The sequence below is a fragment of the Miscanthus floridulus genome, chromosome 9 (assembly GCF_019320115.1).
Source record: "Miscanthus floridulus cultivar M001 chromosome 9, ASM1932011v1, whole genome shotgun sequence".
In the NCBI taxonomy this organism is placed as follows: domain Eukaryota; kingdom Viridiplantae; phylum Streptophyta; class Magnoliopsida; order Poales; family Poaceae; genus Miscanthus; species Miscanthus floridulus.
Genome location: NC_089588.1, coordinates 67441191 through 67462463, shown reverse-complemented (window position 1 = coordinate 67462463; position 21273 = coordinate 67441191).

Sequence of the window (21273 nt, the reverse complement as noted above, 5' to 3'; positions counted from 1 at the left end):
AATACCAATGAAATCCTCAGAGATAAGATGAAACAATGATTTTTCTCCGAGGTTCATTTGCTTGCCAGCAAGCTAGTCCCCATTGTGGTGATTCACTCACTTGGAGGTTCATGTGCTAATAGGCATCACACACCTAACCTGCAACCGGGTGCTGCACAACCAACACAAGATGAGGATCCACAAGCCACGAGCAATCCACTAGAGTACCTTTTTGTCTCTACCCAGGAAAGGTCAAGAACCCCTCACAATCACCACAATCAAAGCCAGAGACAAGCACCACCCTCTGCTCAATGATCCTCGCTGCTCCAAGCCATCTAGGTGTCGGTAAACACCAAGACTAACAAGCAAAATTAGCAGCGAAACACAATCACCAAGTGCCTCTAGATGTAATCACTGAAAGCAATGCACTTTGATGCTCTCCAATCTCACCAAATGATGAATTAGTCAAGCAAGATGAGTTACAGAGGAATGGCTAGGCTCACTAGATTGTATTCTCAATAGAAATGGCCGTTGATAGTTGTAGGATAAGGTTTCCAAGGTCAAGCTTATGACCACAAACAAGGCACTACTAGGAGATACCCTGGATTATCATGAAAAATAAAAATATATATTAATAATAAAAAAGAAAATGAACAAATAAAAACAACAAGTTCCTCTTCAATAAAAAGCAAGAACATGTTGCCAAGGTAGTATGCACCTTTGGGTATTCTTGTTTGCTAACCCTTTTAGGTTAAGATCAAGAAGAATAGGGGACATATGATGCCTAAAAACATAAGAGCTGCATCAACTACATACCTTGATGATCTTTTGTGATAGAACACGCTCAACAAGGAGACCCTGAAGTTACACACTTGAATTTTACACAAAACTCCAAGTGTGGGGGAGGATGGTGAGAGTCTCACCACAAGTTCCATACACACCAAAAGCCATCTTGGTCAAAAAGGAAAAATGATAATAGCTCTGTCTTGTTGAAAAAAGGAAAAATATATGTTATAAAAAAGAGATATATATAAAAGAGAGAGAGAAAAAGAGAGAGAAGGAGCAGGGCACCATAAACACCAAAGTGCCGCCTGACTCCATCAAAGGTTCCCCTCTTCTATACCTTTGCCACTAGCACCAAAGCCATGGCCCTTATACACTATTTGTGCGTATGGCCTAGCCTTGTTGCTGCCTGAGTCGGTATGGTGTGCCTTCCTCTGCTTCAACTCAGAGGAGTCAACAACAACCATATGTGATCATGCAACCACTATAACAACTTAGAAGCTTCATCTACATATGCTGTTGGTAAGAGCACTCAGGTATGCAAGGGTAACCAAATGTTCACCAAACCCTTTTGCTCATGTTTATCTCCATGTGAATATAGCTTAATCATACAAATACATGCTTCTTTTGTTTATGTCGTATGCTCTAGTTTGTATGTATTCGCAAGAGATACGTCCATAGGCATTTTAAATTAAGCATGGTGCTTAGGATAAAATTGTCTTCATTAATCAAACTTAGACATAGTGTTTGATTTGGTTAATGAACTTGAGTAATTACTTTCATAAACACTAGAAGAAATCCATGATGGTGATGAATCAAGGCTAGGATTATTTTGCAAACTTTACCTTAGCCTTGCTTGGACTATGCTAAAAAGATAAAAAGTTAGGTGAACAAATTAAAAAAATAGTATAATAATACTATTTTTTACAATAATAATAATAATAATAATAATAATAATAATAATAATAATAATAATAATAATAATAATATAATAATAATAATAATAATAATAATAATAATTAATAAAGGTTAAGGCTCTCTGGTGTTTGAGCTGGTAGAACCCTTATTTGTTTCCATTTTTTGTTTCTCTATTAAATAAACAGGTACAAGAATAAGTGTGGGGGAGATCTCTCATGCAGTACGAACACATATTCGAGATCTCACACCAACATGTTGCACAACATCGGGCAATCCAACATTTAAGAAGGACAGGACAAATAGCTCCAGAGGGAATTGACTGAACCTTTGGTTCAGCCAAATCACCTCTGATCCCTAAACTGCCTCCTCTTCAAATGATGGTTTGTGTAACATTACCCTCAACTCCCTATAATCTTGAGTTTAAAACAAAAATAATCTTGATCATTAAAACTGAACTCAATAATCCAACAATGCCTCTATGCAATTTTACAAACCACAGTTCATTTAAATTTTTTGAAAAGTGACATGTTCATAACATTATTCCAGATAGAAGCTTGCATAAAGTTTGTTCCATATACATACACTTATGCTTGTGGGAAAATACTCTAATAGGACAATCATGTTGACTAAGTTGTTGTGACGTGTGATATAGTTTTGACTTAGAAATCCTACCGTTTCTATTCAAAGTACTTGGAGAATTTATTTTGATAAAAATTATTGATGGCAAAAAAAGCCTCACTGCCAACAAGTTAGTAAGCCGAGAGAAACCACGTGGAGTAGATCCTGAGCTCGCTCTAGGCTTAGGGAGGACACAGGATTGGATGGTCGTGACCTAAGGCATGCTAGTCAATTTGACCCTAAATTGATAAGGAGAGAAAATAGATCAGTAATTTAAGGTGAAACATGCTGGTGTTATTCCAGATGGTACAAAAAATGCGGCTGAATAGCCAATGAGATAAGTCCATCGACTAGAGAGTCGATATCTAGCATGTTCATGATACATAATAAGTAAAATAAGCATATCGGCAATTATCAGTTATTCAAGTGTATAGATCTTAACAGCCGATGATCATGAGAGCATGTAAAGGTGTGGTGGATAAACATGAAAGCATAATTGAGAAAATATACTAGCTTTTAACCAAGATAAAAACAAGTATAATCATATGAATAGCCGATGAATTCTCAATAAACAGGTTATCGACTAAAATAACCGATTCTAGCGAAAGAAGGTTCATAACATGCAAACACTCAACCATTAAACAAGGATAGATTCATAAACCTACCAAATCTAACCTATTATCTCTAACAGTGGGTTTTGACCAGATCGATGGTAGCCATAATAAAGATAACAGATTAAACCTTCAAAGAATATAAATCTATTCACACTTAACGGGATCATGAAAGCATGTTACGGTCGTGAAAGCATAGGCGATCGGCTAAGTAGCCAATGTGAACATAGCATGTAGCTAGAGGCCATGTTTGACCATAAGCAAGACTTACTACTTGATAATTTCTAATCTATTGTGCTAATAGTGGGGGTTGACTAGATCGATGGCAGCCATAATAGCAGTTCTAGACCAGATTTCATCAACAAGCAAGCTTACTTAGGATCAAACATATCCTAACCACAAGCTATCTTCGACCAAGATTGAGACAAAATGACTAATCTAGTGGAAGGCATTGCCAAAGTGAGATCTAAGCAGAATAAAGCAATAAGACGATGGTTTAAAGAGATATAAAGCCGATCCGTTTCAATCTTAATTGGGTAAGGGGTGATATTGTTACAAATAGTAACGATACTAATTATAACAAGATCGATAACTAGCAAATCTATTAAAAATAGCAAGGAAGCCCTACCAATCTTAATAGATTTAATCGACACTAATCCATATCAAAATTTGCACGAGATCGAGCCGAACCGATGCAACCTTACAAATTTTGATAAGAATCGAAGGGTAACTTGTATCAGGAACTGTAAGAGATTGAGCCAGACCGATGCAACCTTACAATTTCTGATGATAACTAACTTATACAAAGCTTGCAAGAGGTCAAACCTAACTGATGCAGCCTTACAACACAAAGTATAAGTTATGACAGATACTCACAAACAAATCGGAGGTCGGACCTAACCGATGCAGCCCTACTTGCCCGAAGAACTCACCGAAATCTACTCTACTCCTACTCCTAAGGGGTGGCATAAGCTGAAAAGTAAAGGTACTTGTTTGGTTGATCGATGAGAGATGTCCATTACAATAGCCGGGGTTCAATATTTACACCTAAGGCTTGACTATGAGTCCTGGTCAAACAAGACCGGATACTGTACTTGGAAAAGAAAACTAAGCATCCTAAATTCCCCTTCTATGGAGTCTGACGTGTCTTCCTGCCTTTCTGCCACCATCTCTCACATGTTGAAGTTTATCCTTGGGATATCATCATCGTCATTCAGCTAATCTTGATGGTAACCTGGTTAGCCGGTTTTGCTGAATATTTTGGCTTTCTTTAATAAATCTTGAAACTCTAGGCCTTCATGTTCCGAATCAAATTTCAGTGTTAACACATGCCCCCCAATTTTGAGATAAAATAATTTTATTCTAAAATTACATCTCATGAGCGTTGCACATGTTACGCATTCATTCTAAAACCTCCGCTCACCTTCTGACTCTGGGCTAGAGTTTCTGTTATATTCTCAAAATCACCCTTGTATTCTTCATTTGGTCATTCTAGCTTTTCAACTTAGACTGAAGGTTGAGATAAATCCCCAAATTGCTTTTGTCTTTTTCATTAAACTGTTCTTCTTCTATTCCTCTCATGCCACAGTCTCTGAGTTTCAAACCCTAGCAGATTCATGGCTCAAATTCAATGAAGGACCCTGTCACCCCCTACGGTACCTAGGGAATGCAGATCTAGATCTAGCACTTAGGTTTAGTGGCGATTGTCGACTATGTCCTAGAGGTACAAATCTATCACTCCCCTTCTAGCCGATTCCAACTAGTCCTAGCTCTTGAATTCATTTTCCCTTTTTAGGAGCTCAAGAATGAAATTTTAACCCTAACGGCCAATGCCGAAAACACATACTTTTTTTGGGCCTATAGGCGATCTAGATCCAACTGAGCTCATCAACCTAGAAACCAATAGGCTTCCTTTCAAGCAATCTGCCATGAGTTCGTCAGTCTAGAAGAAATCCTTTCCAGGTTGGCCACATCAATTTGACGGCTGGAGGGATTGGTACCGTAGGATTGCAAGAACACACTGAGCCACTCGGGTAACCCATGACTTGGATCAATGTATAACCCTGTCTCTATCTAACATGAAGAAAATGAACCATTACTCAAATCTACTTCTCACTTTTGGTCCAATGCATTCAATGCCTTCATGTTTGGACATGGGCCTATGATAGTGACCTTAGCAGATGTTCACATGTTGACCAGCCTCAAGATCATAGGACCTCTCCAACCCTATCATCTTCTTGGTAGAGCAGAGAGTAAAGTCAACATTCCTCAAACTAGAGGGTGGGGTGGTGACATCGTCGCTCATCAAGGTGTCAAAAGGAGTGTCAGTGAATATGAACATGTGTCCTTCCTAAATATGTGGCTTGAGAAATACCTCTTCTGTGGATCATCGTGTAGTCGAAATGCCAATCATTTGTTTCTTGCAGAATGTTTAGCACAGGGTGGTGATATCCCTCTTGGCAAGTACCTGCTAGGATCTCTATATTCCTTGATGAACCAAGTATCTTAGAGACTGATGAAGAACAAGCCAATTTGCACAATCAATGGACCTTGGTGGCTTCTTCAAATGTGCTGAAACTTGTATATGCACAAGGTTGTAGTTAGTGACCTTAGGGCTTTGAGTTTCCCTTCTGCTCATTTTGCAGAAGCTCAAGAGGAGGATTTGGATCATGAGAACAAATATCGCTGATGCTAGTCTTTTGGTGAGGCAGCATCAGCTATCTTTATCAGTGGAAGTACTGCTCAATTCTTTCTAGGATTCTTTAAGGGGTTCCCCGATGCAATCCTGAGTTGGTTCCCCTATTCAGAAATCAGTGAGTTTGAGTTCCCTACCTCTTTCAGATTTGACACATCATGCTCAAATGATTACTCCACTACAATTTTCCAATGCATAGTAAAGCCTGAATGACATCCTATGGAATTTAGACATGGGCAAGAGAAACCACCACCTTCTTACGAGTTCTACAACCCTTCAGTAGCAGCTCGTCAGCTTGGCTTTGGACAACTACCTCTTGGGTTATTCTTTGTCAACAAAATACGGCCAGGAGAAGCTCTAACTTAGCCATTGGAATTCTCAAGAAACCTTCAATTCAGACAAACCCTCCCTCAAATGATAGTGGAAGGATGGTGACATGGCCCTTTTCCTTCGAATCTGTTCAATGTATGGTGGCAAGAATGGGCTCAACATTTATTCTATAGATCAATTACGTCCTATTGTCAACTCTTGGATCCCAACTTTTAATCTGACATCAAGGTAAAACATCCTATCTAAACAATAGCTGATCTTCAACTCAATTGACGCGGCATTCACTTCTTAAGCTTATTCAGGATCCAGGCTCCACTCCTTCAAACTTTAGCCAAAGCAATCAACCAACTGATTATATCTTTTAGAGCCCAAACCCAAGGATGGGATGTCATGCCCCTACCTTGAAGGTCATTATGAGAACACAAGCTGGTCTTATTGCAACTGTTGACGGCAAAAATAGCCGGTCCACCGCCAACACAGCAAGCCAGGAGAAACTGCATGGAGCACATCCCGAGCTCTCCCTAGGCTTAGGGAAACACAAGACCGGATGGTCATGACCTAGGGCGTGCTAGTTAATTTGACCCTGTAATTGTCAAGGAGGAAAGATTGATCAGTAATTTAAGGTAGAACATGCCAGTGTTATTCTAGATTGTTCCCAATGTGCGGCTAAGAAGCTGATGAGATAAGGCTATTGACTAGAAAGTCTATATCTAGCATGTTCATGTTGCATGATAAGTAAAATAAGCATATCAACAATTATCAGTTATTCGAGTGTATAGATCTAAATAGCCGATGATCATGAGGGCATGCAAAGGTATGATGGATAAACATGAAAGCATCTATATTAATTGAGAAAATATGCTAGCTTTTGACCAGGATAAGAACAAGTACAAGCATATGAATTAGCCAATATATTCTCAATGCACAGGCTATCGGCTAAAATAGCCGATTCTAGAGAGTAAACTCATAGCATACAAGCACTCAACCATTAAACATGGATAGACCTGTACGCCTATCAAATCTAATCTACTATCTCCAACAGTGGGGTTCGAGCCAGACTGATGCATCCATGATAAAGATAACAGACTAAATCTTCAAAGAATATGAGTCTATTCATAGTTAACGGAATCGTGAAATCATGTTACGACCGTGAAAGCATGGGTGATCGGCTAAATAGCTGATGCGAACATAGCATGCAGCCAGAGGCTATGTTTGACCATAGGCAAGACTTACTACCTGATAAATTCCAATCTATAGTGCTAACAATGGGGGTCGACCGGATCGATGGCAACCATTATAGCAGCTCTAGACTAGATTTCATCAATTGGCAAGCTTACTTAGCATCAAACATGTCCTAACCACATGCTATCTTCGATTAAGATTGGGACAAAATGGCTAATCTAGCCAAAACCATCATCAGCGTGAGATATAAACGTAGTAAAGCAACAAGACAATAGTTTAAAGAAGTATAAAGCCGATTCGTTTCAATCTTAATCAGGGAAGGGGTAATATTGTTACAAATAGTAACGATACTAATTATAACAAGATTGATAACTAGCAAATCTATTAAAAATAACAAGGAAACCCTACCAATCTTAATAGATTTAACTGATAACTAATCTATATCAAAATTTGTACGAGATCAAGCCAGACTGATGCAACCTTACAAATTTTGATAAGAATCAAAGGATAACTTGTATTAGAAATTATAAGAGATCAAGTCGGACTGATGCAACCTTACAATTATTGATGATAACTAACTTATACAAAGCATGCAAGTGGTCAGACCTAACTGATGCAGCTTTACACACAAAGTATAAGTTGGGATGGATACTCAAACAAACTGGAGGTCGGACCTAACCAATGCAGCCCTGCTTGTCGAAGAACTTGCCAAAATCTACACAACTACTACTCCTAAGGAGTGGCGTAAGCCGAAAAGTAAAGGTACTTGTTTAGTTGATCGAGGAGAGATGTCTATTACAATAGTTGGGGTCCAATATTTATACTCGAGGCTTGATTACGAGTCCTAGTCGAACATGACTGGTTACAAAACTTGGAAAATAAAATACCCTAAATTGGGATAACTTGGGCTTCAATCCTTTCCTTTCTATGATGTCCGACGTGTCTCTTTGCTTCATGCCATGCCACCTCTGTTGATAGGGCCTACCCCTTGAGATGATGTCACCTTACCCAACTGATCCTGATGGTAATTTGGTTAGCCAATTTTGCTGAATATCTCGGCTTTCCTTGATAAACCCCGAAACTCAGGATTTGCACACCCCGAACCAAATTTCGGTGTCAACACATGCCCCCCAATTTTGGGATAAAAATGGTTTTATTCCAAAATTATCCTTCACGATCGCTGCTCGTATTCTATCTTTGTCCACTCTAACATTCCACTTTGATATAGTCCCAAATTGGGATACCCATCGATACTCTTTAACCTTCTTCTTTGCATCATCTTGAGTCTTTTATTCCTGTCGGTAGCATCTAGATTAGGCTCACTACAGTTAGTCGACTATCGCGGGGTTAGAACTATGGCAACTATTATTGTTCGAGTCAGTGTTAGAGTACGGGTCTTCGGTTGCTCGGGTGGACTCAAGAACAAAAGAATCACAGAGAGGACGCAATGGTTTATCCTAGTTCAGGCCAATCGGTGCCCTATGTCCAGTTGCTGATGATCCTTATACTCAAAAGCCCCCAAAAGCAGGGGGTTACAATAGGGTTGTAGAGCGATTTTATCGGGGGTTAGCTCGGTGTTAATCCTAAGGTTGCCTCGCCACCGGTGGAGCCTTGTTGGTGCTTCTTAGCATAAGCAGAAAAGTCTGCAAGCGCATGGAAGTACCGTTGTAGCACTTCACCCGGAAGTATTAAGGGTATCGTATTTTTCCAAAGGAATAGAGGTGTAAGTAGTCTCTTGGCTAGTTTACCTAGGAGAACAAGATGAAGGGTAACTTGGGTAGTGAGGTTCTTCTACTGGCGAATACCTTAAGTGAAGATAACTTTGCCACTACAGACTCACTTCGAGCATCGGAGCACACCTGATCTGTCACGCAATACCGGCATGTAGCTCTATGTCATATCTAGATGTGAGGGATTTTGAAGGACGGACATGGCTGTCACCACCTGCCACTGACCCCTCAACCATGGGATATGAGGCAAATGAAGGTAACATGTAGCTTAGACACCACGTCTACGCTATCTGCTACTACTCTAGCGTTGGCTAGGAACTTCTGTCTTTATTAAGAGTCCTTTACTAGAGCACCCACTGCGAGGATAGACAATGAACCTGCAAGTAAGTAGCAACAATGGTAACTTTACTTAAGGGATCAAAACTAAAAGATTAACACAAACATCTTACTCCAAGTAGCACGATGTTTGTAGAGATACAAGTGTAGAGGGGAGCCAACAAGTCCAGCACTCCGTCCACCCGATGTACAAGACTTGCCAAATACAAGAAGTAGAGGGTATCGCTACTCCGCTATTCCTCTAACTCTTTACCTCTCTCACGCCCTAACTAGTCTAGCTAGAAGCTAATGAGATGTGTCTAGCCCTTCTTCTTCTTCACCAAATGTGTGTATGATCAATGTGGAGATGGGGTTCTTCCTATATAGGCATGGAGGAGGTCGATTTGCTTGTGTTTTAGGAAAGCACCACATGCAACCGCCTCCCCTAGCATTGAATGTACCACTAGAGCAAGGTGGGGCTAGGGAGAGCTGGGGGTGGTGCGGCCACACCACCATAGGCTAGCCCAGTTGCCACCGCATTGCTCTGGTGGGTTGCTGGCTAGCCCTAGATGGCTCCCACACTGGTGTTCTAGCCTAGCTCTGCAGTTTGGTTGGGCTTTGCTTTTGTTTTGCTTGAATGCGCCTTCTTTGATTGCGCATTTTGGTGCATTTTCGCATATTGCTCTGCAAAACATGTATATACCAAAACTCATGGAAAATGTGAGTTGTAAACCCTAATTCTAAGTTTTGGCATTCATTTTTGTTTTATTTTGTTTAAATATTGGTGGTAGAAATGTGAGTTAAGGACCACCAACAAGCTCCTCAACACTTAGTCCTTTGCTCGTCCTCGAGTAAAGTTCTAAGGACTAAGTGGGTTGATCTCCTTTATTTGAAAATCTACATATAGGTTATTCCGAGCTTCACCTGAACCTGTGAACTTCCAAGTGTCTACCAAAATATCTTGGGCAATTGAAAAATGGAATAGCTTGGATTCAAATCTTCTTACTCTATCCTTGCTCAAAAACTTGGGTTTTTGTATGATTTTGAAAACATAAAGATAGCTTTTTGTTCCTTGATTCCTCTCCAAGGCATATTTTGAAGTTTTGCCTTCTCTTTTGATCATTCTACTTCTAATAAGCTTATATGGAGCTTTGGGTAAGGATGAAAGTTTGTGAAGCTCACTTACCTTACATTTGTTGTAAAGTCAAATCCCGAACCGCATCGAAGAGAAGCGTTGTACTCTTAAATCAAAACAGTGCAAGTGTGTGGAATTTTTGGTGGAATTATACTCCTCTATTGGATATGATCTCTTTTTCTAGCTTTTATTTTGAGACATGGATAGCTTAGTTTCCCTTTATGAGCCTTCATGTGCTCATTATTATTATTTTTCAATACTTTTGGGACATTCATGTGTCCCATTCTTTTTTTCTGCACTTTTTACATAGCCTTGCTGTCTCTGTCTAGAAATGTGCTAGAGAGATCATATTTTAGATCATGGAGTATTTATTTTGGTAGCGATGGAAAACATGTTTTAGCGTATTCCTAGTGTAGGAATAGGTGATTATTTGTGGCGTGTATGTGAGTTTTGATCTTGGGAGCATGAAACATCTCTCAACGGGGTCACAAAGCTTGACCGAACTCAACACAAAGTAAGAGGCATATATGGAAGGTTTTTTTTGTCACACAAGATCATATATGGCCTTGGTAGGTATTTGAATGCCATTCAAGGAACATGCTATTTTGAGTTTTGATTTGTAAAATAAATCCCAAGTACTTTGCAAGAACGAGTAAGTGTCATGCCATCCTACTATATCTCATTCATCAATTACTTAGATAAAATGGGTTCCTTATAATAAGTGTTCACAAGAATTTAGGAATATTAGCAAGGAAAGTATACAAACTTCTTAATCACAGGAAGACATGGAGATGGAGCATCTTCTTTTTACGTTATAATTTATTCAGTTTTAAAGCTTCTTATTTAAGTATGGGATGAGAGAGAGAGAGAGTTGCACAAACCGAGTTTGAATTTGACTGTCTTTTGTGAAACCGAGTTAGAGGTGAGTGTGGTTCTTCCCCCACACTTGTTTTCGTTCCTATTTTTATTATGATAAAAAACAAAAAAGTGCAACAAAATATTTCTAATAATAAAAACTTTATTCAATTATAAATTGATAGGCATATTACAAGATGACATTCAAATATGATAAGAATGAAAGACTTGAAAAGATAAAGATGCGCCTAATTCATTATTGCAGCGGGAGCGTAGTTAAGCTGTGCTCCTGTCAGTGTTTTGCTAGCGTATGCGATTGTGTGATGCTTCTTATCTTTGGTTTAGCCAAGGACCGCACCAACAACATAGTCACTAGCATCACACATTATCTCAAACGGCAGCGACCAATCAGGTGGTTGGAAGATTGGCGCTAAGATGAGTGCTTTCTTGATATGTGAACTCAAAAGGTGCATCTTTTGCTAACAGGTTCGTGAGGGGTCTAGCGATTTGTGAAAAATCCTTGATAAACCACCTATAGAACCCTACATGACCTAGGAAGCTACAGATCCCTTTGACGTTCACAGGGGGTGGTAGTTGCTCAATGACTTCTATCTTGGCCTTGTCTACCTCAATACCCCTCTCGGACACAAGGTGCCCAAGAACGATGCCTTCACGGACCATGAAGTGGCACTTTTCCTAGTTAAGTACCAGGTCCTTTTCTTGGCATCTCTGCAAGACTTTGTCTAGATTTTCCAGACAGTGGTCAAAGGTTTTACCATAGACCAAGAAATCATTCATGAAAACCTCCATGATTTCTTCTATCATGTCTAAGAAAATAGACATTATGCACTGTTGAAATGACATGGGCACATTACACAACCCGAACGACATTCTATGATAAGTGTATGTTCCATACGGGCATGTAAATGTCATCTTACTCTGATCATCGGGGTGGATGGGAATCTGATGATATCCCGAATACCCATCGAGAAAACACAAGAAAGAATGCTTCGCTAACCACTCTAACATTTCATCAATGAAAGCCAGTGGAAAGTGGTCTTTCTTTGTTGCCGCGTTGAGTTTCCAATAATCAATGCACATTCTCCACCCTATGATGGTACATTGTGGAATCAACTCATTTTTATTGTTCTCAACAACCATCATTCCTCCTTTCTTTAGAACCACTTGGACAGGACTAACCCAGTCGCTATGTGGTATAGGATAAATAATCCCGCTGTGAAGAAGCTTGAGGACTTCCTTCTTCATGACTTTCTGCATCGCATTGTTGAGCCTACGCTGAGGCTCTCAAGATGGTGTACTCAAGGGGTCAATCGAAATGCGATGGGTATAGAGAGTTAGGCTAATCCCCTTAAGATCTTGCAAGGAATACCCAAAGACCGTACTATGTTTCTCTAAAATGGCGATGAGTTTGGATGTCTCCTTATTAAAAAGCTTATCACTAATGATTATAGGAGTGTTTTTGTTGCCATTTAGGAAAGCATAGCGTAGACCAGCGAGTTTGGGTTTTAGCTCAACCAGAGGTTGTGCTGGTACTTCCTCTGTGGGAAGATCAATGGTTTCTCCTAAGCCGTCCTCTTGTTCTATGAAGAGTTTCGCTTCTTTTTCTAAGGATGACTTAGGAGAATCAAAGGGTAAAACCGACATGACCTCCTTGGGTAGGTTAGGATAGGGGAGAGATTCTACCACCGAGTTTTTGGCTCGAGTGATAGGTATGGTAAAAGTGTATCTCCCTAGCTTTACGTCCAGATCCCCGATTTTTGGTGGGTCTAGAAAGAGTTTTTCTAGGGGATGCCCTATTAAGATGTCAAAGTCCTGAATGTCGAAAACATGGAAATCAAGGGCCAAGATGGTATTGTCCAAGTGTATACCATGCAGGACCCCTTTACTTTCCAAGATAGATCTTGGGGCGAGTCTCAAGGTTTTGTTGGTAGGGGCAAGGGGTTCTTTGCCTAAAAAGGCTTATGCATAAGATGAGGACATGAGATTTGCCCCTACCGTAGGGTTATATAACACCTTTTCCCAAGATCTACCAACTTTTCTTTGAAGGGTCGAAGAAGGGGTGTGAATCTGAATTTCTTTAGAAAAAAGCTCTGCTTCTTCTACCCATTCGTCGCTCATAATCACGGTCAACTCCTTGATAGATTCCTTAAGAAATTCTTTGTCTATAGGATCACAAGGAGTGACTGGTACTGGTGACCTCTTTTGGCATGAGTATTTCAAGGTGTTTCTGAAATCTTCGAAAAATTCATCCTTGAAATACGAAAGATTCAAAGGTTGGAAACCTTCCTCTAGATCTTCTGGTTATGGGTTCGGCCTCAGCCGAAGAGACTTCCACATGGAGGGGTTCTAGCGGGGGAGTGTTCTCTAGAATGCGGTCTAGGAGAGCTTTTCCTTCCGCCATGGTTAATGGGTAAACAAACCTTTGGCAGCTATGTTGAGCTGTAGGGTAGATTCCTCGCTATGTCCTAACCAGAAATGTTGTAAAAGCACATGGTTGGGTATATACAAGTCTAGGCCAAATCTCATTAAAATTGAGAATCTATCCCAAGTTGCACCTATGGTTTCCTTCTCTTTTTGTTGGAAGTTCAGTATCTCCTATCATAGGGCAGCGAGTTGGGATATAGGGAAGGACGCAAGACAAAATATGTTCCTTAGTTCTTCCTAATCGCCTGCAACCTTCCCTACTTGTGGGCATACCATTGTCTCACCCTCTCATCAACTGAGAAAGGAAATAACTTCCACCGAAGAGTTTCTTAAGGCAAGCCTGAAATGGTTAGGCAAGCATAGAGTTGCTCAAACTCCCTTAAGTGATGGTACATGTTTTTGTAATCTAACCCCAAGAAGGCTTGTTCCCGAGCCATGGCTATAAAGCCAGGGCGGAGTTCGTAACTTGAAGCTGTGATTGGCTTTGAGGATTGTGGTGGTTCAACAAACTCACCATTGGGAGCAAAAATGTTCAAAATGGTAGGTTGCTCCATTGGAGAAGAGTAAAAAGAAAAGAAAAGATAAAAACAAAGGATACATGGGCAAACTTGGTTTAGAGACTGAAACAACAACCGTTCCCTAGCAACGGTGCAAGAAATTCTTGTTGGTGCTTCTTAGCATAAGCAGAAACATCCACAAGTGCATAGAAGTATCATTGTAGCACTTCACCCGGAAGTATCTAGGGTATCGTATTTTCCCAAAGGAATGAAGGTGTAAGTAGTCCCTTGGCTAGTTTACCTAGGAGAACAAGATGAAGGGTAACTTGGATAGTGAGGTTCTTCTATTATCAGATACCTTAAGTGAAGATAACTTTGCCACTACAGACTCACTTTGGGCACCAGAGCACACCTGATCTGTCAGGCGATACTGGCATGTAGCTCTACACTGTATCCGGATGTGGGGGATTTCAAAGGATGAATAGGGCTAGCACCACCTACCGCCTACCCCTGAACCATGGGATACAAGGCAAATGAAGGTAATGTGTAGCTTAGACACCACATGTATGCTATCCACTACTACTTTAGCGATGGCTAGGAACTTCTAGAGTCCTCTACTAGAGCACCCGCCTCGAGGACGGACGATGAACCCACAAGTAAGTAGCAACAATGATAACTTTACTTAAGGGATCAAAACCAAAAGATGAACACAAATGTCTTACTCCAAGTAGCATGATGTTTGTAGAGGTACAAGTGTATAGGGGAGCCGACAAGTCTAGCACTCCATCCACCCAATGTACAAGGCTTGCTGAGTACAAGAAGTAGAGGGTACCGCTTTTCCACTATTCCTCTAACTCTTTCCCTCTCTCACTCCCTAACTAGTCTAGCTAGAAGCTAATGAGATGTGTGTAGCCCTTCTTCTTCTTCTTCTTCTCCAAATGTCTATATGATCAATGTGGAGAGGGGGTTCTTCTTATATAGGTTGGAGGAGGTCGGTTTGCTTGTATTTTAGGAAAGCACCACATGCAACCGCCTCCCCTAGCATTGAATGTACCGCTAGAGCAAGGTGGCACCGGGTGGAGCTGGGGGCGGTGCACCTGCACCATGGGTGCGGCTACACCCTAGGCCAGCCTAGTCACCATCGCCTTGCTCTTATGGGTTGCTGGCTTGGCCTGGATGGCTCCCACACTGGTGTTCTGGCCTAGCACTATAGTTTGGTTGGGCTTTGCTTTTGTTTTGCTTGAATGTGCCTTCTTGATTGTGCATTTTGGTGCATTTTCACATATTGCTCAGCAAAACATTTATATACCAAAACTTGTGGAAAATGTGAGTTGTAAGCCCTAATTCTAAGTTTTGGCATTCATTTTTTTTATTTTGTTTGAATGTTTGTAGTAGAAATGTGAGTTAAGGACCGCCAACAAGTCTTTTCATCGTTGGAGAGGAGGAAGACGGCGGGATACAGTGGAGGAGCTCTCAGTGCCCCTCTCTGGGTTGCCTTGCTCTCGATGCTGAGCAGAGGCCAAGGAATGGAATTGAATGATCTGTCTTCTTGTGATCGTCCCTCCTAGGTCTGACCTTATCCCTTATATAACAAGATAGGTCGGGTACCTAGCGGTTTGGGGGAACAAGTCTATGGTCTACATGCGCTAGAGTCTAGGAGGGCCTTGTAGTGACGGGCTATGGACCGTGGCGGTGTCATGGAGCCAATGAAGCATTAGGTGTTGTACGACTACTCTATTATGATGCTCTATGTGTTAGGTTGTGCCTAGGTGGACCTTCTAGAGTCTTTTTGATGGTGAAGGAGGTCGGCTCCAGGGGCTGACACGTGGGCTCGGGAGCCTCTAAGCCCCTAGAGGCCATGAGGAAGCTTTGTCTTCTTATGTCACGCACCATGTGTGACCTTGTCGGGAAAGTGGCCAGCAATGCCGTGCCCAAGGGGAAGCGTCGGGGAGCCCCTGAGCCTCGATAGCTCAGGGCATGTCTTCTTACGCCCGAGCCTTGGCTAGCATCATTGGTCGGGCAGGAGCCAAGGGCTAGGCCAGAGTGTTGGCATAGATCAAGAGCCTTAGGGTTGGGGGAAGCAGAGGTTGCGGCGTAGCCAAGCTCGATAGGGTTTCTTCTCAGAGAGTGCACACTAGCGTACCCGATGGGTATAGGCCCCGAGCCCTCGGGCGATCCTGGAAGGGTCGGTCGGGGGGTCTTCTTTGTTCGGGAACCATTGGACCTAAGACTTAACATACCCATATGTTAGGATCTCATCAGGCACTCCCGAGCCATTCATGGCCTCACTTGGAGTGATGGCGATGAAGGGCTAAATTCAATCTTCTAGTGACCGAACCTTCCTTGGTAGGTATGGCTTTCGCTGAGAAGGGTGTTGTGCCCTCCTTGGAGCCTTCTTCTCTAATGTGATGGGTGTTGCTTAGTTATCGAGGCTGAGCGATGATGGTGCTGATTCCTTCACGAGCCTATGTCACACAGGTCTTTGAGTTGACCGAGGGTCCGACAAACTCGTCTAGAAGTTGCTAACCTTAGGCCTGAGGGCACCCTCCTTTTTGATTAGAGCCTACCATGGGTCGAGTAATCGAGAGCATCTAGGCTCTGGCTCAGGGCCATTTGATCATCCAGAGCATCACACCCTTCTTAGGGCTGTGGTAGGAGGTCCCGATCCTCTCAAGCTGGCCTTCTGGGGCTAATCTTTTGTGGCCATAGATCAGGGTGCGGGGGAGTATGTCGAGTCCACTGCTCAGCGGCTCCCACCCCAACTCCAAGGAGTTTGTTGGTTTTAGGGGTGCGTCACTTGAGCGCCCTTCAATCAGGGGGTCAGGTTGCTCCGTTTGGGGAGCCGGCGTAGCCCTCGAGGCCATTGTGGGGCCTCCCTATCAGCGGAAGTGGTGGCTTCTAGGCATGTCCCTTCCGTTGATGTCTTACATAGGTGGTTGATGGCATCTGGGCCGTCATGCCTAGTGGAGGAGTTATGGCATTCACCCCCATGCCATCCCACTTCATCTAGGAGATGGGACGTCAGGGCCATGTGGAGTAGATCTAGTGGAGGAGGAGCCACATCACTTGGTGCGCGTGGATCTAGGCCATCAATGATAGTCAGTGGGCCCAAGGGGAGTTGGATCCCCTCAAGTCCCTTGAGGAGGCATGCACGGAGTGGGCGACGCACGTGGTGGAAAGTGGAGCAAGGACTTGACTCATTGTTAGCAGTTCCCTGACTCTACCTTAACTGCACGACCATCATCACACAACTGCCTTGGGGCATGCTATGGGGATTGAAGAGATGTCTAGCCGGTTCCCTAGGGCCCCTTCAGGCCATTGATGGCTAATTGGAGGGCTAGGAGCCGCTCTTAGCACATTGTCTGGGCTATAAAGGGAAGCCCTAGGGGACTCAGTGTCTTCAATCCCTTCCTCTAGCCCCTTCTCTTCTTCTTCCTCTTACATCCATTTCTTCGGCTACGATGGTGACGATGAATTATGATGATTCCCTCTGGGTGAGCCTATCTTGGACCACTGGGCAATTGCTTCTTCGATGGTGGAAGGACTCTAGTGAGCCAATGGGCACGGGCCAGGGCCGCCGAGCCCATTATCCATTGGCTCCTCGCTGGTGCAGCACTCAGCCCGTGCCAATGCAGGATGGTGGGCTGCCTGAGCTGGCATCTTGCACCATCTCCGTATCCTTATCATCAGAGGCAGTGTCCACGGGGGTGAGGCAGTGCCTCATGGTTCCCCATAGGCTTCTGGTCACCTATGGGGCTTGGGAATGCCCGAGCCACCTGGCGCCATCCGTGGGCTACGCCGTGTCACTTCTGGCCTGTGGTCCAGCTGGACGTGGCACTCTCCGGAGGGCTCGAACTACTGAGGGCGAGGCCAATCTCCAAGCTATAGCTAGGAGACCTCTGCCTCTTCTCAGTGCGCTTCACCCCTCCTATGGGTGACTGACCAAGCTTCTAGGCTCGGGGTCCCCAACCTCCCCTTTCACTCTTAATGAAGACCATCTCTTTAGGGGAGGTAGGGTCACTTGCATGCCAGTGGCCGGTGGGTCTTCTCCAACACCTTGCCGTGGCACTGACACCTTGCATCTGCTAGTGGTTTTTGCCACCGTATATTGTAATTGGGTCATTCCCAATTAATGAAATGAAATTACTTTCATTTGTAATCCCATTGCTCTTGAGTCGTGCTTAGAGACTAAGTCCCTCATGATGAGGACATCGCCAAGATGGAGTCGAGGACGACTCCAATTCGAGAAGGGGAGGATGATGAGGACATTGCCATGCTAGACACACCAACGTCATGATCTTCCCCAAGTTGCAATTCGTTCCCAACTCAGCTGCCATGTCGCCCTTGGATTCAGCAGACACGTCGTCACTGTTTTGGTCATAACTTTCTCATACGACATCGAAACGGGCCGTTCTTGGATGCGTTGGAAAGGGGACGACGACGCCGTCGTTTTGGATCTGGTCCCAGCTCCAGAAGGTCCGTGGATCATTCTGTGACCATGGCAAGGTGCTGCGTCACCTATTTGGGCCAACTTGGCCATGTATCGTGTCGGGCCTTAAGCCCAAGTTGTGGGCGCCCAACCCCTGGTCGTCCCCAACCCTAGGTCGAGTCTTAGACTATAAACATAGCTGCCGCTGCTGCTACACAATTGGGTTTTGTTTAGAGTTTAGTTTTCCATCGAGAAATTGAATCGTTCATTGTAACTGTGGTGACAAATCCTTTTACAGTGATCCAGGGCCCCCGTTCTTGATCTCCTCCACTGTGTCGATTAGTCCTTTGGAACCGAGTTCTTGAATCCTCTATTGATATTCGCGTCATTCATATTTGCAATTTCAGATTGCGTGTTTTACCTTCTTGCTTGTGCTCTTCGATTCGCTTGTAGGAAAAGCCTTCTTGGCGAGGTCAATCAAGTTGTGCTTGGTTAATAACCAACGGAGCAATGGTGTAATGGTTGCAGGGTTCGAATCATGTCTGATTTGAAGCCGGATCGCCAACGTCGAGATCTCCACAAAATCAAACTTACCGGCTACCTCTCGGAAGATCGGGCCTGTACTCATCACCTCATTGGGATGGGCTGTTACAAATATGGCCTCATTGGCTAAGATCACCGCGCTCGTGCTACTAGTGGGTAAGTCCATGAGAACCCTGGGTTTACGGTCATTCCCTGTGTAGCAGAACCATCCAATTTATAAGAGCACAAGTACAATGGCAGCCCACAAGCGGTCGCACTGTCATACTTGAGCGTATATAAACCCGATAGTCTGTCGAGTACCATGAAGGGTCTCGATTCAACCAAAATACAACAAAGATCATACATGATTCAACATACATGTCACATGTTACATATAGTTTACAAATATGACTTCATACATTAGAGTACGATTAAAAGTTATTACAAACCAATTTTAGGTAAAATAGTAGTGGAAGCAAATAGAGTTTGAAACCAACATCTGTCATCATTGTTCAAATACGGTGCCAGCTCATGATCACAATCCCACAAAAGCATAAGAGAGGGATTAACAAGAGATGCCTTGCCCAGGGCCCTAGTCCTCGTCCACGATAGGATAGAAGCAGTTCTTACAGTAGCCATGATACATCGTATTATCTGCAACATTGGGAAATAAACCCTAAGTACAAAAAGGTACTCAGCTAGACTTACCCATCATAAACCAAAAATAAAGTGACTCTAAGGATTATGCAAGGCTATATAAGTGGAGCTAGCTTGATAACATTTTGCATAAAAAGCTTACCAATTCAAGTATGAAGTTATAATTTGGTCATCAAGTTAATTATAGCTATTCATCTCTTAATTAGCAACTAACTTGTGCCAAAAATGTGGTATATCATTTAGTAGCATAACAATAATAACCATAGCCGGTGTAGTAATTCCTTGTTCATCATAATCATCATTCCATAATACACTTACTATGATGTTGGGACAAGCCAAGTTTCTCACTGTCCGGGAGAGACAGCGATTCGATCGATTTCAACCAGCTATAATAGAAATAGGGATCCTGATCTTCCGTCGGGTAGAGGTAACTATCGTTGTGGCGGAGAATGACACACCGATCTGGCTTCAGATCGAAAGATCGAATCCTACAATCTTAGCACCACAGCTCCTTTGGTTATCAACCAAGTCACAGACTAGGTTGACCACACCAAGAAGGCTAATCCCTACCTGCGCAACAAAGAACATAAGCAAGAACAAGAAGGAACACAACCAAATTGCAGATGAATGATTAATCTCACGAAGTTGGGGTCTCACAAACCGATGAACGGCGAAACTATTCTTGACAGAATAATCTAAGCAAAACCCAAACCCTAATGGAGGGGCGGTGACTATTTATGAAGACTCTAGGGTCAGTGCAAGACCCCTGAGATGCGCCCTAATGGGCCCAAACACGATACATGGTCCAACGGACCAAAAGACGGTGTCGCAGCACCCTGGCAGATTCTGGATGCTAACTTGTGACCACGATTCCTATTGATTCCGAATAGCTTTTGACATGAGACCACTTGGATTGGCTTCCTTATTAAATTAGCTTTCCATCCATATGTGGATCATCGAAAACGGAGTCCAGATACGTCCTGGGTGACCAGTTTAAGGCAGACTGGTCCTGGAGGCCGAGGCAGACTCGAAATCATGTTGGACCGGGCCTCCGGTTCCTGTTGGACGTCCTTGCTGGTCATCTTCGCCTCCACCACTGTCCTCTAAGTCCTTCATGACCCTCTCCAATGTTCCTAAGCAAGATAACATCATTAGGTAGTAGTCTATTCTCAAAAGTATAAAAAGGATCGCTTAAGAACGAGCTCACCTCTAAATTGAGTTGACGCATTCGAGCCCGGGTCATTGGACCTTGCATGACGGTTGGAGGATCAGCGGGTACATCCGAAGGAGTGATGTCCTCATCATCCTCCCCCTCTTGAAATGGAGTCGTCCTCGACTCAAGCTCATCTTCTTCTCCCAAATAAGGTTTCAAATCTGCAATGTTAAAGGTGGGACTAACCCCGAACTCGGGTGGCAACTCAAGTTTGTAGGCATTATCATTTATTTTCTCAATTATCTTATAAGGACCAGCTGCTCTTGGCATTAATTTAGACTTACGCAGCTCAGGAAATCTATCTTTTCTCAAATGTAACCAAACCAAATCACCCGGTTCAAGTTTAATCTCTTTTCTAC